At 34.2% G+C, this 25,847-nt stretch overlaps 1 protein-coding gene across 4 annotated transcripts in view; it reads right to left on the reverse strand.

Moving 5' to 3' along the window:
- GRID2 (glutamate ionotropic receptor delta type subunit 2) overlaps nt 1-25,847 on the reverse strand; it is a 1,534,703-nt gene that overhangs the window by 790,160 nt on the left and 718,696 nt on the right. The window lies entirely within an intron of this gene.

Below are 25,847 nucleotides of genomic sequence, written 5' to 3' on the forward strand. Positions count from 1 at the left end.
ATAAGATACCTAGGAATAAACCTAACCAAAGAGGCTAAGAATCTATACACAGAAAATTATAAAGTACTCATGAAAGAAATTGAGGAAGACACAAAGAAATGGAAAAATGTTCCATGCTCCTGGATTGGAAGAATAAATATTGTGAAAATGTCTATGCTACCTAAAGCAATCTACACATTTAATGCAATCCCTATCAAAATACCATCGATTTTTTTTCAAAGAAATGGAACAAATAATCCTAAAATTTATATGGAACCAGAAAAGACCTTGAATAGCCAAAGGAATATTGAAAAAGAAAGCCAAAGTGGGTGACATCACAGTTCGGGACTTCAAGCTCTATTACAAAGCTGTCATCATCAAGACAGCATGGTACTGGCACAAAAACAGACACATCGATCAGTGGAACAGAATAGAGAGCCCAGAAATAGACCCTCAACTCTATGGTCAACTCATCTTCGACAAAGCAGGAAAGAATGTCCAATGGAAAAAAGACAGCCTCTTCAATAAACGGTGCTGGGAAAATTGGACAGCCACATGCAGAACAATGAAATTGGACCACTTCCTTACACCACACACAAAAATAGACTCAAAATGGATGAAGGACCTTAATGTGAGAAAGAATCCATCAAAATCCTTGAGGAGAACGCAGGCAGCAACCTCTTCGACCTCAGCCACAGCAACATCTTCCTAGGAACAACGGCAAAGGCAAGGGAAGCAAGGGCAAAAATGAACTATTGGGATTTCATCAAGATCAAAAGCTTTTGCACAGCAAAGGAAACAGTTAACAAAACCAAAAGACAACTGACAGAATGGGAGAAGATATTTGCAAACAACATATCAGATAAAGGGCTAGTATCCAAAATCTATAAGGAACTTAGCAAACTCAACACCCAAAGAACAAACAATCCAATCAAGAAATGGGCAGAGGACATGAACAGACATTTCTGCAAAGAAGACATCCAGATGGCCAACAGACACATGAAAGAGTGCTCCACGTCACTCGGCATCAGGGAAATACAAATCAAAACCACGAGATATCACCTCACAACAGTCAGAATGGCTAAAATTAACAAGTCAGGAAATGCCAGATGCTGGCGAGGATGCGGAGAAAGGGGAACCCTCCTCCACTGTTGGTGGGAATGCAAGCTGGTGCAACCACTCTGGAAAACAGCATGGAGGTTCCTCAAAATGTTGAAAATAGAACTACCCTATGACCCAGCAATTGCACTACGGGGTATTTACCCTAAAGATACAAACATAGTGATCCGAAGGGGCACGTGTACTCGAATGTTTATAGCAGCAATGTCTACAATAGCCAAACTATGGAAAGAACCTAGATGTCCATCAACAGATGAATGGATAAAGAAGAGGTGGTATATTGGGCGCCTGAGTGGCTCAGTGGGTTAAGCCGCTGCCTTCAGCTCAGGTCATGATCTCAGAGTCCTGGGATCGAGTCCCACATCGGGAATCTCTGCTCAGCAGGGAGCCTGCTTCCCTCTCTCTCTCTCTCACTGCCTACTGGTGATCTCTCTCTGGCTGTCAAATAAATAAATAAAATCTTAAAAAAAAAAAAAGAAGAGGTGGTATATATACATAATGGAATACTATGCAGCCATCAAAAGAAATGAAATCTTGCCATTTGTGACTTTGTGGATGGAACTAGAGGGTATCATGCTTAGTGAAATAAGTCAATCGGAGAAAGACAACTATCATATGATCTCCCTGATATGAGGACATGGAGAAGCAACATGGGGGGTTAGGGGGATAGGAGAAGAATAAATGAAACAAGATGGGATTGGGAGGGAGACAAACCATAAATGACTCTTAATCTCACAAAACAAACTGGGGGTTGCTGGGGGAGGTGGGATTGGGAGAGGGGGAGGGGGTTATGGACATTGGGGAGGGTATGTGCTATCGTGAGTGCTGTGAAGTGTGTTAACCTGGTGATTCACAGACTTGTACCCTTGGGGATAAAAATCCATTATATGTTTATAAAAAAAAAAAATTGGAAGGGGCGGCGAACCATAAGAGACTATGGACTCTGAAAAACAACCTGAGGGTTTTGAAGGGTCAGGGGTGGGAGTTTGGGGGAACAGGTGGTGGATAACAGGGAGGGCACGTATTGCATGGAGCACTGGGTGTTGTGCAAAAACAATGAATACTGTTATGCTGAAAAAATAAATAAATTAAAAAATGGGAAAAAAAAACAGGAATTATTAGCCAAAGAAGGTGTTCTTACAGCGAGTTGAAATACACTATGAGCTAATCTCATTATATAAGATAAATCATCTGAACTTTCCCTAAAGCTAAATGATCCATTTACAAGACTAAATGCAGCATTTCATGAGAAAGGCTCTCTTATTTTCTTATGTGAAAATCATTTTTTTATTTTATTTTATATCATGATTGGATTTTAAGCCATAACTGCCATTATAACTGATATAGAAATTATATTCATATTAGGTTCCATATACCTATACATCTCTTATTACTAAGATCTTTGATTTAAATCACTTTTAGATTCTGTTAATCTATCCACACACACATATGCACCCCATAACCTACCTATCCTATCATTTGCAAAAAGGTGAAAATTTCGCTCTTCCATTTATCTTCCAAACCCTGAGTATTTTTTTCTTTTTTTTTTCTTTCTCCTTTGCCTTCTACTTTTTTTTTTTTTTTAACCAAACTAATAGGAAACACAGGTAATTTTCTTTCATCTGCTCAAAAGATTGTGCTTCACTTAAAATAAGGACATATACTCATTTACATCTAGTAAATGCTATCTTAATTTATAATTAATTCTCATCCTAATTTCTTTTTTTATAAATTACTTAAGGGAAAACCCAAATAAGAAAGAAAACCTTCTGATAAGAAACTTTCTGATAAGAAACCTTGAAAAGAATTCTAATAAGGTGAAAATGGTCAAGAGTTTGCTTTACTTTTCTGATAAAAATTTCACTTTTCATATTGTTGCATTAACCTGATTGACAATTTTATATAGTCTTGAGCCAAAATACTTAACTTTGAGTGCTTACTGTTATCTTCATTTCTTTGGTATTTTCCGGAAAAAAAAAAAAAAAATCTCCCTCCCAGAGGAAAACAGAAGATAAGAGAATACTGTGTAAAATGTCAGTAGACTTCTTCTTTAATATTAAAACAAACAACAATAACAAAAAAAAATTAAAACAAACAAACAACAAACAAAAAACTTATAGCCGAAGAAAATAGTTTGGGAAATATATATTTTACATTTCCTATTTGTAAATTTAAATTCTTAATTTTAAGATTTATATAAAGAAAATACTTTCCTCCAGAGTTGAAACAACAGAAACTTTTGGAGGTGGGAGCAAAGGGAGAAAGAGAATCTCAAGCAGACTCCCTCCCTGAGCACAGAGAACTGCGGGGGCCGGGGGCGGGGGGGGGGGGTTGGTCTCAGGACCCTGAGATCACAACTCAAGCCAAAATCAAGAGTCAGATGCTGAATAGACTGATCCACCCAGGTGCCCTGAAACAACAGAAACTTTTTTAAAAAGCTTTTTGTTTGTTTGTCTATTATAAAAAAAAATAAAAGTTTCCTAATCCTTTTTTATTTTGTAAATAGCTATCAAAGTGAATCTGAGTCCTTTCATATGTACTTTTTATATATACTTTATTATTATATTATTTTATATACTTTTTAAGAAATTAAATATCTATCTTCTTCATAATAGGGATATGTTGTTATATAATCCTATTTATATACATGATGTTTTACAGTCTTTGAATTTGAATTCAAATTCTCTTTTAAGATATTAATGTTTCCATTGTCTCATAAAGTAGCTTTATACAATGATCTGTAAATTTTCCAACATGGCTGTTATTCAAAATTCATACAAACGTTATATAAGAAACCTTTAAAAGAATGTTCTAGTTATTTTCACAACTAAATGTTATGCTTCAGAATCTCATGCATTTATGTATAAAATTTTTAAAAATACAAAAGACTACAAAAATTCTCCAAACATTAATTATTAATGGACCTTTATTCAATGACAGGATTATTAATGATTTATTTGTTTTAAACTTTTTATTATAAAAATACAAACAATACAAATAAGTATGTTGTATAATGAAAAAAAGTTATCATAAATCTTAGGTTGTGTAAGATTTTCCATGAGTATAAAAAGTTGGCTGCCATCTGGCTTCAGATTTACTTTGGTATTTCTTAATAAATACAACTGCATTTTAAATCCACATTCATCAGTTTAGTCGCTGACTATTCATGACCAGATCAGCAAAGTTAAAAAGAACTTAAATTCTTCACCATCTATTAGTTTTCTTTTTTGCAGTGAAGAGGATCTATTTGCTACAATGGCATAGAAGACTTTTAACGATCCTAAGATTTAACAATGTTGTTATTATATTTAGGCAAACAGAATGATTTCTTTGCACTTTTCATTGATTTTTAAGATTTTATTTTATGTCCAATAAGATTAAAATAGAACTTATCTGTTAGGTTTGGAAAAGAAAATGTCATGGGGATATTAGAGCAGAACATCCTGGGTAACCTCATATTAAGTACGATTAATATTTAATAGTTTAAGCTACTTAATAATATGGTTGTAAGTTCATCAAGCAATATACCTAAGGTAAGGGCTATTTTCTTCCTCATTTTGCAAACTGTGAACTGTAGCACAATGAAGTCAAATATCTGGTTCAATATCACACAACTAGTAAGTGGCAGAACAGAGTCTGAATGCCAACAATCTGGATCCAGGATTCATGCTCCTCACTACATACATATGCTATTTATATTACCCTTTAATATCTCTCTTGAAAGAATGACCAAATTTTGGATTTTATACAAAAAAAAAAAAAAAAGAGAGAGATCACCTGGAGCTGATAAAAGGAAAGGTAGGTAAAGGGAATGGGACCATGTGAGAGAATTAACTCGGGCTTTAGGCTGATACTCTTGGCCACAATGGAAGAGGCAGCAAACGGTTAATTAAGAGACATCTATGCCAATGTTCCTTAAATTGGAAAACTTCCAGGTGCCAAGAATATGTTATTGGATGCTAGTCTGAGAAACCCAAACTGACAGGTAACAAAAGCACTTATTCATTACTTGGTGCCAACGCAGAAGCGAAGATAGGTAATAAAAATGCATGGAAGTTGTTGTTTTTTAAGATTGTGATATAGTTCTTCCAGAACGTGTGCGTATGAATGTGTGTATTCACACTGAAATAATTTAAAAGTGAAATCTCATGGGGGTTGTAGATCCTTAAGGATACACATTGAAACTCAGTCTGGAAAACACTGATCAATATAAAGATTTCATAATGGACACTGCAGGGTTCTCTCCATAATTGGGGGGATAACTAAATACACACTTAACTCCTTCTTGAGGTGGATAACTCACATACTGTGGGGAAAAAAACCCCCAAAATTAAACATGCATTTTGCTGCTTTGGAGATGGAAACTTAGGGGAAGTTGGTTTAGATTTTCCACTGTTTGTGCAAGTTTTTATAGAGTTGGAGTTTGTCCATCCTTCCCCTGAACTTTTTTATGCCAATGCTCTCTTAAAATTCACTAAGATTTTTAGCTTTCCATTGATATTATGCCATTGGTAAACACAGTAGCGGAAAACAAAGAATAATAAGAAAGACAGGGACTTAATCCAACAACAAAAAAGGAAAGTCTGGGAAATCTGAAACTTACTTTCTCTTCAGGCCTGTAGTGAAATTAGATTTCCATTAGTCATTTTTGGTCTATTGTTACAACCTGATGAGTTGTACTGTTTTATATTCATGGTTGTCCCCATGCTTTACAGATTGTTCTTAAAATGGAATTGATCTGTTGTTGGGTAAACCACAGCTCAAGCACTAACTAAACTGGCGATGCATGAATAATGACTTGAAATAAATAACACTTCCACTTTAATCCAGTGTTAACGTTTTCTCTCACCACAGAGCCAAACAAGATGACATTAGCTAGTTTCATTTTGCTTTCTATTTCAACTCAGGATGAAGAAATAATGAACAATGATGCCACTACAGTGAAAGCTAAAGGCAAATTTAGAATGAAGTGTCTTACAGACGACTGACCATATAACTAGTCCCTGAGTAACTGAAACTTTTCTATAGCTTTTTTCTTACAAAACACATTGATATCTTAAAATCAAAATGAAGTAATTATTCTTAATAAACTGGTTAAATTTTTAGTATCCCCCAACATATTGCTTAATAATTTTATCAGTCTTTCCTTAATATAAAATCATTTATAACGAACAGTGAAAGACTGTAGGATAGTTCATATAATACAATTCTGTTGGTGTTCTCTCCTTGTTATGTCATTAGATTCTAATCTCCAAAGAAGCCCTATCCCATACAATTTCTATAATTCGTTTGTTAACTGATAATTAAGGATATGTTCCACAAAACTATTAAGGGACTGAAATAAGCAAAAATGGCTCATATCTTATGTTTGGATGCATAAAGTATGTGCCATTTTTTAATAGACTCTGGGTTTTGGTCTTAATTTGTATACAACAGTAAATATTATATTTTTTTACTAGATGGAGTTTGTGTCATGGATTTTCAGCAGTATGCATGGAAAACCCTCTTTGATTCGTACTTATTATGGTGATAATTTAAATTTTGAGGCATAGACAATATACCACAGGAAATCTCAGAGTACCAAGTGCTCTTCATTTTCAAGTCTCCTAGCATTTTGGTAGAGTATTTCCTTTACCAAGATAAAGCTTTCCTCATTTGGGTTTAAAATCTCTTTCACACTAAATGTGCCATGTACCAAGCTCACGGCTTTAGATGAAAAATGCTCTTTTAATTGATGATCTTGAAATGCTCTGGGTCAGACCCTGATTAGGGATATATATTTTGTGGAAGCCTTTCATGGCTTTTCTCGGTAAATTAAAGCCATAGGATGTACTGAGCTAAGATTAACAAACAAACAAACAAACAACAAAAATAATCTCATGGGGGTTTTTCAACCATCTCATAAAGGATGGCTTTTATTTTTCTAATGATTGAAATTTAGATGTTCTGTTTTCCAATCATGTTTTATTAAAAAAAAATAGGAAAGCACAAATATTCATTACTTTCTTCCTTTTATTAACCAAAATTTTTTTTTCAAAAGATGACATTTGCTGCATATTAAAAACAAAAAGCCTATTACTGGAGAAAATAAAAGTCTAGAAATAATAGAGATCAAAACAATTTTTATCCTCTTACATTCAAAGCAATATAACCACTGAAATCCTTAGTTAAAATACTATAGTGAAGGATTAATGTTTTTTATTATTCCTTTCAAGTAGTTAATGAAACCTAGAATATTTAGTTCTTAAGTGAGGGATAACGAAGAGAAAAGAAAAATACAAGCGGATGTTCATATTTAATACTCTTTTTCTTCTAAAATCTTTTCTTGATTACTGTATCACTAAAAGCTAAGTTTTCATATTTCAGTGAATTTTATACTTAAATAAAGGGTAGACTGAAAATTGAATATCTGTTTATTTAAAAAGAAACCACCCTCAACTACATACATGAACTTAATTATTTAAGATCTAAGACTATTTTATTTTTCTAGAAGAAAAGAGATTTGTCCAATCTAAATAGTTAACAATTTTTATGGACAAAATAACTGTTAAGTAGTTTGTGTAATAACATTTATATCCTTGGTTTTGTAAGATAACTTCAAAAACTTTTATGCAAAGCATGATATTATATTTGAAATGTAGTGATAATTTTTAAAAGACATAAGATATTTAGAGAATTTAGGTTTTTTATTTAAAGTGTTTTGACAACGTTTCCAAATTTAATAATTTATAATTTCCAGTCTTTATCCTTACAGTTAGGTATTTCCAGACAAATCTTCCCTTGTATAATTTCATTTTTTCTGTGTAACTACTCCACAAAGTGACATAAGCATTGCAGAAGACAGAATCACTTTTTTAAAGGTAGCTGAAACTATTCACGGAACTCAATTTTTTAAAGAAACAGACCAAATTTCAAACCTAATAACGTGATAACTTACTCTAAAAATAAATGAGCTAGATATGACTAAAGTCATTTAATTGTAATAACACACTTAACTTGGCATCTAATGTAGCTTGCATTGGTCTTCATTTCTCTTTTCTTTTCCTCTCTCTAAGCCAGTTTCTTTCTAGAATCTTCTGCTAATTTTCTGTCTCTTGTTTTGTCTCCACCTCCTCCTCATTTTTCACTTGGTCCTACCTTTATGTTTAAGTTTCTTTCCATTTTTCTTTCTTCGGACACCTCTACATTTCAAACATTGAAAGATTCTAAGCTAGCCTCCCACTTCCAACTGCCCAGATGGGAATTAGACAGAAAGGCAGTGAACTAGGGTAAGTCAGTGCATGAATTTTACAGTCCAACTATAAAAGTTTAAGTCCCAGTCCTGCCACTGTAGGAACTTCTCTGTATTTCACTATTCTCTTGGTAATGGTAGCTCCCTTAAAACACTGTTACAAGAATTGGATGAATTAGTTCTCATAAAGCACCTACAATAGTGCACAGTGCATTGCAAGCACTCCAGAACTGTTACTCATCCATGTTACTGAACCATGGGGTTAATGAAGGCCATAATGTTTCTTAACTTCCCTACTGTTTTAGGACACTAGGCAGCTTTCCCTATTTCCAAAGTTAATGTCTACTCCAATTTTTGATACATCAAAATTTATTTCTTTCTTTTATATCATTTTTTTTCTCAAAGTTCCTTTCCCTGAACATTCCAGGATGCTTCCACTGACTCATCTTTCAAACATACAAAAGAGTAAAAATGTTAACACAAACACACAATTGTATGTATGCACACACAGATTCCACAGGGGAATTTATTTATTTATTTAGTATTTATTTATTTAGTTACTTACTTATTTGAGAGAAAGAGACAGTGCACAAGCAAGGAGGAGCAGAGGGAGAAGGAGACAGAGAATTTTAAGCAGTTCTGTGCTCAGTGTGGAGCCTCATGTGGGGCTTGAACTCAAGACCCAGAGATCATGACCTTAGCTGAAATCAAGAGTTGGACTTTTAATCAGCTGAGTTATTGAGGTGCTCCCCAAATTTCTTAAATCTTTGCAGGTAATACCCTATCTCTTTCTTCCTCTTTAATATGAAAACACCTCGAAGTTTAGTCTATACTTGTTGTTTCTATGTCTTATCAATAGATAAGATAAGATAAGATAAGATAATAAGACCATCAATCAAGTCCATTCTTTTGAAATCATTATTTTTTGTGATATTATTCCCTCCAATAAGAAACCCAATAACATCTCATGTTTCAATTCTTCCTCTATAGAATTTGGCAAGCCTATGCATGTTGAAAATCCTCTCATTTGGTATTCTGCAATGACCATATAGTGTAGGTGAAATAACTTGGGTTTAGGAGTCAAACAAAACTGTGAGTCAACTTAGTTGTTTGTTTTTGTTTGAGTCTGCTTAGTTTTAATGATAGCTTCTCTACTGCACAGTAGGATTCACAATACTAACTCATGGATTGCTGTGAAGATTAAATAGCATATGTAAATCCCCAGAGAAGATCCCCCTATTCCTGATTTACACTACTTCCTATGTGTTGGGCCCTTTTCTAAATAATTAACTGGTATAAAACCATTTGTTGTTCATCACTATCTTATGAGATAAGTTGTTATTTTTATTTATATTATTTTATATTCTTATTTTATTTATTTTATTATATTATATTATACATGTGGAAAATTTTTATGAAGGGCTAAATAACCCAAACAAAATCCTAGTTACTTGTACTACCAGGATTTGTGCCCATGTGGTCTAACTATAGTATCTCTGTTCTTAATCCCTAAGCTGTTTTGTAGCTCCCTCATTGCTTTGACATCTGGAACACTGCTTTCTCAAGATTGCTCTCCTCATTTCCTTTTCACCCCTCTGGATCTACTAGTCTACCTCAGGGATACATCTTGGTTCACTACCAGTGGGTCTTATTCTTTTAGTGGCTTCAAATACCTTTGAGAATCTGAAGCTAAAGCTGGAAATCCTGTTTTCTGAATAAGGTACATGTATGCATACACATGGTTTTGCACACATGTTGAAAAGATTAATCTACCTCATGAAACCTCTCTGTTAAGACTCCAACACTCAGCAGCGAACAAATCCTGTTGGTATTATATTCTGATTATCCCTTGAAGTTTCTTCCTCCTCTCCATCCCTCCACCATTGCTTATCATTTCTTTTCCATGAAATGACTCTAGTGCGGTGATTAACAGCTTTGTAGTTAAACATATATGGGTTAGGCTTTTGGCTACGCCATTTAATTAGCTGTATGTGCTTGAGTAATATACGTATACATATACATACATATAGATAGATAGATATAGATATAATATGCATATATTCACCTACAGCAAAATAAGTTAGGATAATGATGGAGACACTATTGCAATGTGTGTGTGTGTGTGTGTGTGTGTGTGACAGTACATATTAGTAATGTATTAAAATAACCAAGTAATCCATTAGTCAGACTTTGAACAATGCTTAATTATATTGACTGAGAATTTTTCAATTGTGTTTGACCACATATTATTTTTCACAAAAAACGAATTAATATTATACTGGTTATCACATAAACTCTCCCTTACAAATCTCCCAGCACATTCTCTATATTGTCTAGGATTGACCTTTCTAAAACACAAGTTTCTTATGTGACTACCATGACTCACATTCTCTGTGGAGTCTATATAAACTTGATGTAATATTTATTCATACAATGGCCTCTAACTACCACCCTGCTTCTTTAAAGTCTAGCTCCTGCCCCAGAAAACTATTTGTTTTCTCTTCAAATAACTTTGTGTTATTTGTATTATTATTTGCACACATTTCCTTGTGCTTAGAATGCCTACTTTCCTCTGGCACTCAGAAAACCCATAGCTCCATATGGCTTTCAACTGATATGTAAGCAGAATTAACTTATCCCCCTTTTTTACACAAAGTGCCCAAAATTTTACTTAGGCATATTTCTATTGTGATATACATTGCTCTATAATTAGTTATACTGAATCTAGTCTCTCGCATAGAATTTGATCTTCTGGAACAGCGCTGTCAGTATTTGCCAATATTTCATCATCTTTTGACCCTTCTTCCACTTCATCCCTTTAGTCCCAACATATGCTTTATAAAATCCTGGCTCAGAATTACACTTCAAATAATGTTCATTAAGGCACATGGATCCATGGTATTTATCTCCTACTTTTAAATACTGAAAGTAGATGACGTACATAATTTATGATTAAAAAATTAAGAATTAATCAGAATATCTAGTAATGTTTTGGTAACAATACAGTTTTTTTTATTATTTCTTTTCCGCATAACAGTATTCATTGTTTTTGCACCACACCCAGTGCTCCATGCAATACGTGCCCTCCCTATTACCCACCACCTGGTTCCCCCAAACAATGCAGTTTTAATAGGTAGGATATATGGCATGCCCGACCTATTAGACAGCCACAAAGTATGAATTCATAATGATAGTAAAGGGAATACATACATACATAATATATACTAGAAAAGCATTCACTGAAGACAACAAAACCTCTAATACAGAAATGAAATCTTCAATATATGTATGTATATTCATTCATTTAATATATTATATATGTATACACACACACACACACACACACACACACATATATATATATACATGTCCACATGGCAAGTTAAACCCTTATATTTTTTAGCACCTTTGCTTAAAATATCAAATACGAGCAACATATGGATGATGTATCCTGACTTATTTTAAATCTTTTAACTTACTGAGAAGTTCATTGAGTGGAATATTAACTAAATATGTAGCCATCCTGTGTTTACATAGTATTAGCATATGGTGCCAATAAACATAAAGTTATCCACAATAAATGCAGATTTTTAAAAAAATCTCAACAAACCAAAGAACGCTTTAAAACTCTTCTCATGATCATCCGTACCTTCCTTCAAAACCATCTGCTTACTTCCTAAAATCCTTTCCATTATACCAACTTCCTCTACCAGTATGAAAGGAGATCTGATGTCAGACTGGGGTTAAAAGGAAAGTGGATGTTTTTCTCGAATCACTACTATAGGTTTTCTTTGAGGAGGTCAAGGCAGCTTATAAATTTTTCTATCACATACATAGTAATCCTCATCTCAATCCTGCCAGGTAAGCAACTTGTATAAAACTTTTCATTTGAATTTCAGAAAAGCTGTCAGAATTTTAAATTAAAGGTGCTATCCTCACTTGGAGCTTCTATATGATTATTTTAATTTCACACTCAATGACACTGTGATGTATATTTTTGATTTATATACACATATATCTTGTTATATATACATAATACATATATATATATATATGTATAAAACCACATATGCACCCAAACATATGTATAGTCTGGCTCAGCTGTAACTTTTTCATGTCTTCAGAGTGAGATTCTGTTTCTTCATAGTAAAAATAATTTGGGGTAACTAAATGAAAGGATCCAGCTATTTCATGGCAATTTTATCCCATTCTCATACCTTAGGGTAACTAGTCTTTTTAGATATTTCAAAAACGGGTTTGTTGTTTGTTTGTTTATATCACTACTGTATTCCCTGCTTTTAAAAATAATAACATCTTGTTTCCCAGGGCCTCAGCCATCTTGCTTTACTTAGTTAATCTGAAACAGAGAAAATTCCAAATTCAAGCCCTGGATGATACAGGTCATGGCTCATGATATGGCGATAATCTACCAGCACCAGTCAAATGTATGATAGATTTGAACCAGGTTGTTCTAGGCCTAAATAGGCTAATCATGTTTTCAAAATATTTTCATCAATGTGTTACTTTAATGTGGATAATCATAATATAAACAAAGAGAAATCTTAGGTATACACTAGAGTGGTGATGCTAAGCTGTATGTGTATGTGTCTGTATACTGGTGTGCATGTGAATCCATAGTTTTGACTAGAAATACACTCCCGCTCTTCCAGCTTTAAAAGAGAACAGAAGAAAGGCAAAGAGAGAAATGCAAAAGTAAGTGGTAAGTAGTATTTCAATTGGTTTACCTTCATCTGAAAAGGAATGAGTGGAATCAAGAGTAATGACAAAAGTTGCAGTAGGGAACTGTTCCTCCCCAGGCTCTTAGCCTGAGTACACTTACATGTTCAACTCTCATTGCAGCAAAATAATTCAACATGAAGAAATTTTAGAGTTTTATAAAGTTTCTATTTCAGTACGGGCCCTCAGCCCTGTGGCTCAGATCTCATTTGGGGAAGTGTTAAGGGAAACTACTTTAGTATTATTCATAAGCTACAGAAGGCACCCGCTTCCATAATAACACTGATGGTAGGAGATCTAAGAAACCAAAATGATAAAACAAGTGAGAATTCCAGAGATGCTCTTTCTATTGAATAGCACTATGTGTCCAGACACAGAAACGCCTTAGAATTAATTTCAGGTAAAACAAAGTCAACCATTTCCCAGTCCCAAAACTACTTTATCTCATTCCATTTTCTTGTTTGGAACATAATATACCCTATGTGTGCCTCATGACACTTAAATAAAAGTTGTCAAGTATATTGAAAAGTATGTATAATAAATGAATGACATCAGTGAAACTTTAAGTGCCAATTCCACCCCTCCCAAAAATAATATACACATGTCTGTATATGCAAATGCATGTGTATACAAATATTTAAAAGAAAAAGCATTCTGAGAGGTGGAATAAAACTGGATCATATATTCATCTACCATATACTCCCTAATACCAGATGGGAAATTTTTAAAATAATTAATAATAAAAAGTTCCTTATTTCCAAAAAAAAATAATAATAAAGTGGATAACTTCCCACCATAAATATCAAAAGTGGCAGCTAATGGCTTGGTTTTCCTGTCCCCCAAGATAATGTGGATAGGATGTTAGTTAACAGAATCCTGATAATTCTTACTAATATCTTCTAAACCAGAGTGAAGGAGTCCAGACAGATAAACAAAGAACTCCAGAGAAAACTCAAGGTAAAATCTTTGAAAAGAGGTATCTTCAAAAAACTGGAGAAGATTTTTTTTATGTTTTTTAAATTTATTTATTTTTTTCAGCGTAACAGTATTCATTGTTTTTGCACAACACCCAGTGCTCCATGCAATACGTGCCCTCCCCATTACCCACCACCTGTTCCCCCAACCTCCCACCCCTGACCCTTCAAAACCCTCAGGTTGTTTTTCAGAGTCCATAGTCTCTTATGGTTCGCCTCCCCTTCCAATTTTTTTTTTTTATAAACATATAATGTATTTTTATCCCCAGGGGTACAGGTCTGTGAATCGCCAGGTTTACACACTTCACAGCACTCACGATAGCACATACCCTCCCCAATGTCCATAACCCCCTCCCCCTCTCCCAACCCCACCTCCCCCCAGCAACCCCAGTTGCTCAGAGATTTCTAGGGCACCACATTGAATTAGGGAAATGACTACAAAGGCTTTAAGCATCTCACCACAAGAGTAAATTCTAAAAAAAAAAAACAACAAAACAACAACAACAACAAAAAAAACAACCAATTAACAGCGTATCTGAAGGCAGAGAAGTGTACATAACTTCTAGAAATACTTGTAAATAGAAGCACAGAAATCAAGCTCTCCAACTCTAGATGAGAAGAAGAAGAAGAAGAAGAAGAAGAAGAAGAAGAAGAAGAAGAAGAAGAAGAAGAAGAAGAAGAAGTAGTAGTAGTACTAGTAGTAGTAGGGGAAGAAGGAGGAGGAGGAGAAGGAGAAGAAGAAGAAAAAGAACTGAATCAGAAACTGGGATTTCTGCCTCACAAAGAATGAAATAACTACACAATTTTATAAACATCACATATTAATAAGATAGACTTTACTCCAGGAAAAGTCCTTTGGTTCTATCTGGATTTGGCTTTGTTGTTCATTACAAGTAAATGACTATGCTCTCCTTACTGATGATTAGGTCCCTGATGTTGGGTGAACATCCTTCTGTCTACCCTCTAAGCCGACCCTAATTATTTTTTCCTCCCTTAATAGAGCAGCTTTGCCTCCAGCTTAAGCTAGGATGATAATAGTCCATTAAGATATCATCCTGCTTAATGTACATTTTTGCTTTCTCCTGGAGTAGGAAGGATAGGTCACCCCGTGTACTCAATAAATTCTTTCAGTTCATTCAGATCCACACAGATATTCACTTACTCACCTGTTGCCATTCTACTAGATGTAGTAGAATAAATCTAAAAAATTTCTCTGTTTTTAAGCCACCAAATTGCAGAAGTACTTGATGAAGGAAATGAAATTATCTGATTTGACTTAGTGACATGTTCCCAACAACTCAACCTAAAATAAACAGGAAGAACTTTTCTCCATAGACCTGGTATTTTGTGAAGACAGCATATGGTGATCAGAGAACATTAGGAAGGCCATTAACAAGGCCCATGAACCACTTTACAAAATATTTTTGAAATGAAAATTAATGGGTAGTCTTTTCTGAGAGCTCTTTCATAGTTGAATGCAGCTGGATGAGATTCATTTGCAGAGAGAAATTTTGTTTATATTGCTTTTGACTTCATTAAGCAAAAATATTGAAAAACAGCTAGCTATAGCTGATGCAAAGGAAACAAAAGCAGAAATTATTATACACTGTTTTAAAATGCATTTGGAAGTAGGTGATTTACATGAAATATCATCTCACTGCTGCCATGATCACCGAAACACCCAAACAACAAAGAACAAAACAAGAACACCCTGCCCCCAAAAAACCACACACTCACACACACATAATTTGCAGGAACAGTTTCAAAAAATCTATTCATTTTCAGAAAGTAGGGAAGGAAGGAAGGGTGGGTGGAAGGAAGGAAGAAAGGGAGGGGAGGGAGGGAGGGAGGAAGGAAGGAAGGGGAAAGAGATTTCAAAAAGAAAAATATTGGCTTATTCTAAACAGAATAGAAATTGAACCAAGGATATTTTTTAAAGGCTGCTACTTCATTTGCAAAGGCATATTTATATTTCTGTACATTTTAACCAACAAACAGCACACTTGTAAATACAGTGTGTCATTTCTGGCCCAGAATTTCAACAAATTTGTATATTCTCAATACAATTTTCATTATTTTTGTATAAAATTCCTTCCTAGATTCTAGACATACTCATTTTTTGTTACTTTTGAAAGTTTTTCAGAGATTAGCTATAATAGAAACCATGATTGTATATATGTTATCTTTCCTAGAAGTTTTTGAGTTCTTTAAGAGAAAGGGTTAAGCTTTTATGAAGCTCTTAGTCCATTTCCCTCCCCCCCCCCTTTTTTAGGATACTAATTAAGCTTTAAATGATATCCTTTGGTTCACCTCTATCTTTGTGAAAATTAATGATATCCTTTCCATTTTTTCTTCTTTATCCTCTATTTGAAGTTGCAAAATTCCTACCTTGCAGGAACATAACATATTTACATAATACTATTCTCTCCCTTTTCATACCTTTTAGTCTTAGATCTACAATTAAATATATTCAGTGTTCACTGTCAAGTTTTTGGTCAAACTTAACTTAATAAAAACTAAGTTGGATAAAGCTCATCATCTAGTGAATACAATATTCTCTAGGCTCTTTCAAGTTTATGACACCTGAAAGACAGCTTGGCTCACATAGCCTTTCTTTGTGTTTTTAAAAACAGGTTTCCATCAATTGCTTTGTTTTGAATATTGCTGTGGAGAAGTTTGATGATAACCTGATTGTGTTTCCTTTGGAACTAACTTGATATTTTTGCTTCGAAACCCAGACGACTTTTAAGAAAAATATGCGTAAGGGCTGAAAATTATTCTAGGGTATATTTAAACTTAATGAAATGTGCCCTTCCAATATACAACTGAATAATTTTCCTGTTTGGTTGTTTTGGTTTCTTCTTCAAGGACTCCAATTTTAAGAATTTCAATCCTCTGGTATAGCCATATCCATTAATTTTTTCTGTTTCTTCCTAGATCTTTATTTTTATTATTATTTGGGTTTTTAATTCCTCTCCACACATTCTCTTTATCAATGTCACTTATAAAAAAACACTCATGAGAATCTTTTCTTCCTTCGGTACCTTTCTGTGTAAACTTTATTGCTGACGTATCTTTTTTTCTCCTCTCTCTCTTCCTCCTTTTTTGACCTACTCAGTTCTGATTTCACACCTTTCTCTTTTGTCCATTTCTATTTTTAGTCCGTTGACTTAAAATATATTCATTTTCATATCTACAAGTGATTTTTAAAAAAGATATTAAGTTTGGAGTGTTCTGTTTCAATTTTCCTCTGTTTACAGGTTGTTTTGTGTGTATGTGGGAAGATGGGGGGAGAATTTTCCTCAGATAAAAAATGTTGATACTTAATAGCTCTTTTCTTTTTGTGGTAGGTTTGTATGTGTGTTATCTATAGTATTCTTTTCATTGGAAATATCTTTTTTTTTTTTCTCCTAAACAAGCAATGGCTGGTGGGAGGCCAAAGGAAATTTTAGTGGCTTTGTATATTTCTTTCTTTGTACATGCACACTGTCTTGTGTTGTTAAAATGAAATTTCTTTAACTGAGGGTATCCTAGTTTTTAATGTAGCAGGGTTCTCTGATACAGTGATCCTCTTTTATTTCTTTAGGGCCTTTAATTTCAACTTTCTAATTCTTTTTTTCAATTCAACTTTAAAGATTCCAAGGAATATTCCATATCCTTTTAATTTGCCCATTCTTGCGTAGAAATAGTGTCTTCCCATGATTGTTAATGTTTGGTCTCACATAATTTCAAGCATCTTCCTTCTGCTCACCTGTTCTTAGATCTATTCTCAGTTATTTCCTTAGACGTGTTCTCAGCATCGGGATTGGGATTGTCTCTTGTGGGGGTGATTTTATCCATGGTCAGCCACCACTAGCCTTCCACTTCCTCTCTTTTTGTTTCACAGTCCTTGTCTCCCTACTTCAGTTTGGGCTCCGGAGCCAGCTCTGCTGTTACGGCTATTTATATTCTTACACTCAGTTAATTTTAAGTTTATTGCATGTCTTGCATATTGGATATGCTAAAGATGTTTTCAGTGGGTAGTTATGCTGCTTGTAGTCTACAGGGTTCTGGAGGATGTTTGGAGAGATTTGGATTTATAAATCCACTATTATCCTATGGCAATTTTGCCTGAGTTATTGTGGAGGTGATATTTTGTGAAGGTGTGATGTTTGAAGAAAATACCTGAATCAAATGCCAGAATAAGGCATTCCAGGATTTGCTTTAAGAGAAAGCCAAACAGAGAAAGAAGCAGTAACAAGTAAACTGAGGGAGCATATGCTAAGGGACTAAGAATAAACAGGGATCAGTGCTGTAAGAACAGGGCTATAAATGGAGAGTGGTAGGGATGAGACTGAAGAGCTACATAGGACCCTTGTTTTCTGTATCTAGGGATTTACCTATTCTGAATATTTCATATCAATGGAATTATAAATGTGACCTTTTGTGACTCACTTTTTTCAATTAGCATAATGGGTTTTTTTTTAAGATTTTATTTATTTATTTGACAGAGAAAGACACAGAGAGAGTGAACACAAGCAGGGGGAGTGGGAGAGGGTGAGGGAGAAGCAGGCTTTCTGCCCAACAGGGAGCCTGATGTGGGCCTCAACCCCAGGATCCCAGGATCAGGACCGGAGCCCAAGGCAGATGCTGCTTAAGGACTGAGCCACCCAGGTGCCAACTTAGCATAATGTTTTTAAGATCATGAAGTTTGCAGCATGTATCAGTACTTAATTTTATTTTTAAGATTTATTTATTTGACAGAGAGAAAGATCACAAGTAGGCAAAGAGGCAGGCAAAGAGAGGGGGGAAGCAGACTCCCCTTTGAGCAGAGAGCCCGATGTGGGGCTCAATCCCAGGACCCTGGGACCATGACCTGAGCCGAAGAGAAGAAGCTTAACCCACTGAGCCACCCAGATGCCCAGTACTTCATATCTTTTAATGACTGAATAATACTTCTTTATGTATGTATCATGATTCATCATAAATCAGGTGGCAGACATTTGGGTTGTTTCCACTATTGATTGGTTGCTGTATATTGTGTTACTATAAATATGCAATGTATGAAAATTTGAGCACTGGAAATAACTGAATAGTTTCAGTTCTATTTGGTATAAGAGTTGTGTGTGTGTGTGTGTGTTTACCCTGAATGTGATGAGAAAGTATCTGAGGGTTTTGAGAAAAGAGACATGAACTACTTTACATTTTGAAAAGATCATGTTTGCCACTGCTATAGGGATAAAAGATGGGAGGCAGAGAGACTGGGGTTACTGGAGTACTCTAACTCACATTTAACAGCGACTTAGACTAGGACAGGAGCAGGATTCATGGTGAAAAGTCATACTGCTGGACATATGTTTTGAAGTAGTACTGACCACACTTACTGAATGAATGAGTGAGAGTACAAAAGAAATTAGTTTCAAGGATGATCCTTAAGTTTGTGGACTAAGCATTTGGATAAATGGCATGTAATTTGTTGAGGTTAGAAAAATAGTAGGGAGGGAACGGGTTTGTAAAAAAAAAAAATCAACTCTTTTTTTTTTTTTTGAAACAAAGTTTGGCCATCTTGACTCCAAAGTTTGGAATTCTTGTTATACATACCTTTGGAGATGGATAATGAGTAAGAGAATCTGGAGCATAGCAGAGATCTTGTGGTGAATTTAAAATGTGGAAGCCATGGGAATAGATGGAATCACATACAGTGAGTGCAGAGATGAAGTCTCACACTAAACGCTAACCCAATGTCTGGAAGAGATGTAGGAGAAAGACACTTGAAGTAGGCAGAAGGGGCGGGGGGAAACTAACTAAAACTGGGAGCAAAATGAAGTATGGTTTCAAGACTGAGCAACAAACTAGACTGGTCAAATTTTAACGTAATATAGGCACAGAGAATTCCACAAATTTCACAATGGAGATCATTAGCAACTGTGATAAAAGAAATTTCAGTGGACAGGAGTGGGTTGAAGAGAGAAAAGCAAGTGAAGAATTACAGAATGCAAGTTTGGGCAGCTTACTTAAGAGTTTTGATCTGAAGGGGAGGGGATGGAAGTGGTAGTCATGTGGAGACTGTATGGTATTTATAGAGGTAATAGCGTTGGAATATAAGAGGTAATACAGCATGTTTGCCTCTTATGGGGAAGGATGACACAGAAAGGGCAAAACTTAGTGTTTGTGTGTGTGTACATGTGTGACTTGCTTGTGGTTAAGATAACCACAGAAGTACCACGAAGGTGAGATCCTAGAGTGGCCTTAGGTAAGCACGCAGGCAGTGCCTGCTCAGCCACAAACCTGAAACAGGGCACAGGTACCTCGGCAGCCGGGTTAGTAGTGCCAGTGACGGAAAATGAGGGGGGCCTCTACTGACTGCATCTGTTACAAATTAAACACAAAGAACGCTAAGAGACAATAGTAGCATTCCTGGGTAAGGCCGGGAACCTACTTAAGACTTGTGATCACAAACTTAAAGGAAAAAAAACAGACTTCTCTATCACCTGTGAAAAAATGCAGATTCTGTATTATAAAATACAGGTCTATAATCCTTTATTAGCAACCCTAGAATGTGATCTAAATATTCAGAATACTTGGGTTTTAGAAAAGCGATAATGTGCATATACCATATTTTATATAACACTATCGGGGCAGCAGCAGCAGCACCCCAAATCAAGCTTATTACTGTTTCTACGGCAAAGATATCAATAGCTGGAAATAAGTGTGATGAAAAAGACATCAAGACAAACAAATGAGTTAAGAAGTATCATCTAGTTTTTAAAGCTTTTCAGATTTCACAATTGTAAATAAAGGCCTTTGAGTCTTTAATAGGTGGTATTTCCTTGATTCACTAGTTGCTGAAGATGTTAATTGAGGCTGCAAGTACAAAAAATGTCCCTGATTAAGTAAAATTATGGAAATATCACATACTAAATTACCTTCTTGGAGACTACTGATGTATATTAGCATAAGTGCTCTGAGAAGACACAGCTATTTATCTTTAACTCTTAAAGATTTTTTCAGGTTTGTTCCCCCTCCTCCACCCCCCTGCCCAGCACTGCTACTAACATATCCCAGTTAATTTTTCCATAAACCAGGACTGAAGAGCGTGTTGGAGATTGCTCAAAATAATGAGGTGAGATTAGAAAAGGAAACACTTCCACAAATGTATGCAAGTTATTCCCAGATAAAATACTTCCAGTAATTCTGCAGCCATAGATAGCCATGGAAATTGAATGTACTTCATCATGTTTTGCATATTTCTTAATTTGGATAGAAGTAGGGGAAAATGAGATATAGATCAGTAGGACCATTTGTGTGAGATGGCTATGCAGTTTTACAATACTACACGACGTCAGAGAAAGCTAAAGGGTCAAATGACTATGATTCTCTGAATAAATGACCCAAACCAATAATGAATAATTTAAGCATGAATCAGAAGCTTTACTGTTCAAACAATTGCCTAATAGATACTGCACTTCAGTTGAGCATAACAATGAATACAAATAGAAGATAAATAACACTAATGACTTGTGATTTGGACTTTTTTGATACTCTGAATTACGCCCCCCAAGATAGGTAGGTCCTAATCGAGAACCTATGAATGCTATTTTAAATGGCAAAAAGGGCTTCACAAATGTGATTGAGTTATGCTCCTTTGATGGAGAGATTATCCTGAGTTACCTCCATCTGCTTAAGAGGGTATTTTCTGTTTTGACCAAGCTCCTAAGATGGGGAGACTATTTCTGGTTTTCAAATATTTCTTTGTAAGGGTTAGCTTTACAAATATTGTATTAACAACTGTGAACAAGGAGAATCACAGCTAGAATGAAATCACTGACTCCATCAACTACGTTAATGTCAGGTATTAGAGGGCTATTACACACAAGGATTTTGTCTTTAAATAAGATAGCCTAGCAATCTTTATTATATTGTGATGTCACACTATGGTTAAACTTAATTCAGCCGTGTGGAATAAAAATTAAATCTTCGAGTTTTTGATATACTAAAAATAGTTCTCCTCAAAAGGCTCAATAATGAGATCATCTTTTTGGATTAGTTATTGCTTTTTACCTATATTGGATAAAATTATCATGAAATAATATAGTAACATTATTTTAAATATTTCCATTAGTGGAAAGGTTAAGGAAAACAGCAGCTCTTCTACACTGTGTATTGAAAACTGCCAAGACCATGGAAAGAACCAAATAATTTGGCAGTATAATATCAATAATTTGATATATAAAATATATCAAGAGTGAAAGTATTCACCTTATTCCAGAAATTTTACCTCCTAGAATCTATCATACAGAATTACTTACATATTGCATAAAAACATGTGTACAAAGATTTTTACTTGAGTGCTACTTGAAAAATGGAAATATTTAGAAAATGATGATCCCAGTGTCTACCATTAATATTCATGTGATCTAATGGATGAAATTATGGACTTGGAAGGTAGGCGTGAGTTTAAAGAAAGGTTCTACCATCCACAGGCCAGGTAAATTTGAAAAAGTCTCATAAGTTCTCTGAATCTTAGTTTTCTTGTTAATAAATTGGGATTAGTAATATTTCATAGAATTGTTGAGTAAATTTAGTGACCCAGCATATAGCTGCCATGGTAGATTCTCAAAGTATTCTGTCTTCTTCCCTTTAGTCTCTTATTTGTTAGGAAACTTGGTATTCTGATACAAATGCTATGAGCACTCACTAAATATAGTTTTCAGAGCACCAATTGAAACAGAAAAAAAAATTAATGTTGTTTTATGCAATTTTAACAATTAACATGTTCACTATTATGCAAAGGCATTTAATATCCTATTTATTCTTAAAAACGTTAAGTTCTACCAGATAGTACAACTTTGATTCTTATATGATAGTTAATTTTACATGTGAATCCAATCTAAATTTCTTCAGCTCAATTGCATCTTTTGGTTCCACTTCACTTGCTCTATCACATGCTTGTACTATCAATCGTTAACGAGATCAGAGAACAAGGGCTGAAATGAGGCTTACTGTGGCTTTATTTTATAAAAGAGGCAATTAATATGCTTATATGTTTACCCATAAAATTTTTATATTTTAATACAACTTTTGCCCTGGCTTCACATTCTAATGATGAGTTAATTTTAATTTAGAGTTAAAGTTTATGCTGAATATAGATGGGAAATGTTGTAATAGTTATGTGATATTAAACATATGCTTGTTAGCTTAACATTACTAAACCAAAGTAAATATGTTTTTATCCAGTGCTAAATGCTTATTAGCAAAAGTATTTTAGCCTTGCATTTTCAAATTTGATTGAACATTTAATTGATGAAAATTAGAACTAGTTGGCAGATTTATTATGGTTTAACAAGATATGAAAAAATATAAGAAATTGTTATAGTTAAATTGAGATTAAAACTAAATATTAAATTTTCTCTGTAATACCATTAAAAGTTAATTCTTTTGTGTTAGAGAACTGTTAACTAAAGAACATTTTAATAATTTGTATTTTTCTAAGTTACTAAGCTACCTTGAGCCAAAGGATGAGGATACCTTACTTGATCATATTCAGATTTAGAATATACATTTCCTTTATTACTAAGGTAGAGTCTTCTCTCTCCTGGAAAATGTAAGTTCTATCAGAATCCTTACCCTACAACTCAACTTATAGTATTATACAATTTTCAGCCACATTTTAAACTTACTTTGAAAATCTTATATCAGATTAAAAGAAAAGAGTTCTTATGTGAAATGGATTCAATATCTTGACTAATAGAGCCTCTGGTCACAAAGGAAACACGTTGTTATTCTCATTCACATATAATTACCTGAAGTGAGAGTTTCTAAATCTAAATGGAATTATCAGCCCTTCTAACTTTGAGAACTTTTCTAACACAGATACCCATTAAACATCTCAGCCAAGTGGAAATCCATTTTTTAGAGCCCCAATTTTTGATTCCAATGAGTATAATAAGATTGTTACATTTAACTAAAACTCTTGTATGGCAATGTAAACCTATTTCCCTTTACTGCCCTTTAGAATTATTTTTCAGAATACCCGAGTAAATATTGACTGACCACGAAACTACAGAAAAACTATTCCAGATTAATAAAGTTTGTGTCTAATTGAAAAAATGAATGGAAATATAAAATTTTTTAAGTTTTTTTTTTTTTTTAATTTGACAGAGAGAGATCACAAGTAGGCAGAGAGGCAGGCAGAGAGAGAGGGGGAAGCAGAGAGAGAGGGGGAAGCAGGTTCTCAGCTGAGCAAAGAGCCTGAAGTGGGGTTCGATCTCAGGACCCTGAGATCATGACCTGAGCTGAAGGCAGAGGCTTAACCCACTGAGCCACCCAGGTGCCCCTGGAAATATAGATTGTTAAAGTATTTTGGGAGAGCAACTTGGCAGCATGTATCAGAGAACTAACAAATCTTTATTCTTCATTTCAGCAATTCTGTATCTTATGACTATCTTAAAGAAATTTACTATAAACATCAAAAAGAGTTGTAATGAGAGATGTTCGCATCAGTGCTGTCTACAATACAAAACTGAGAAATATGTCAGAAGTCTAAGCTGAAGGAATAGATTTATAAACTTTTTAACATTTTTTACATTTACACTGTGAAAGTTTATTGTTATATAAAAGTGCTACTGAAAAATTCTGTAGCATGAAAAATACTAGTAAATGAAAAATAGTATATAAGGCAATTTCAGAATTTATTATATCACTCTCACTCTAAATTCAGTATTACTCTAGTCATGTCAGTCATCTCCATCTTTGTAGCAGGGTGACTCATCATCCCAGTTTGCCAGGGACTGATGTATTTCCCAAGATTTGAGACTCTCATTGATAAAAGCAGGGAGGTCCCTGATAAACTAGAATGTTTGGCCACCCTATGTTGCAGGAACTTGAAAAATATTTGATAAATTAATTAGTAAGTGAATACAAAGTTCTGTACATGGTATAATTAAATTACCATATCATGTTTTATTGCACAGAAACATGAATAAGAGTAATGCATACACATTTTGGAAGAGGCTATGTTAAAAATAAGGAAGAAGTTTTTCCTTTTTTTTAACTTTTCTAAATATTAAAATTTTATATAATGAGTTTTTGTTTCCTATGGGGGAAAAATTAAAAGCACACCTGAATTTTGAGCAAGAAATGAGACATCAACAAAACAATGACAAGCCAAGTATCTTGTCACAAAGAACATTTTAAAATAAGGACACTTATTATAATTTTCATTTTTTTCTATTTAAATTTTTTTAGTTAACATACAGTGCATATTACTCAGCCATAAAAAGATTAAAATCTTGCCATTTTCAATGACATACATACATAGAGATAATATAATGGTATGTGAAATTAGAGAAAAATATACACCATATGATTTCATTCATATATGAAATTTAAGAAACAAAACAAAGAAAGAAGAAACAAACCAAAAACTGGACACTTAACTACAGAGAGCAGACAGGTGGTTACCAGAGGACAGGTGAGTGGGTGGATGGATAAAATAGAGGAAGGAGATTAAGAGTACACTTACCATGATGAGCACTGAGTAATGTATAGAATAGTTAAGTCACAATATTGAAACCTGAAACTAATATAATACTATCTTAAATATATAGGAATTTAGATAGGTGGGCAGGTAGATAGGTAGATAGATGATAGATAATAGATATGTGACAAAGTAAAATTAAATTACTTATAGATTAGATTTAGATAGATTATAGATTATACTCATAGATATAGGTATACTTATATAATTTGTACTGTGTTCATTATTAATGTACAGAAATGCAGTGGGTTTCTGTGTATTTGTTTTGTGTCCTTTAGCCATACTGACT

The sequence above is a fragment of the Meles meles genome, chromosome 2, assembly GCF_922984935.1.
Source record: "Meles meles chromosome 2, mMelMel3.1 paternal haplotype, whole genome shotgun sequence".
NCBI lineage: Eukaryota > Metazoa > Chordata > Mammalia > Carnivora > Mustelidae > Meles > Meles meles.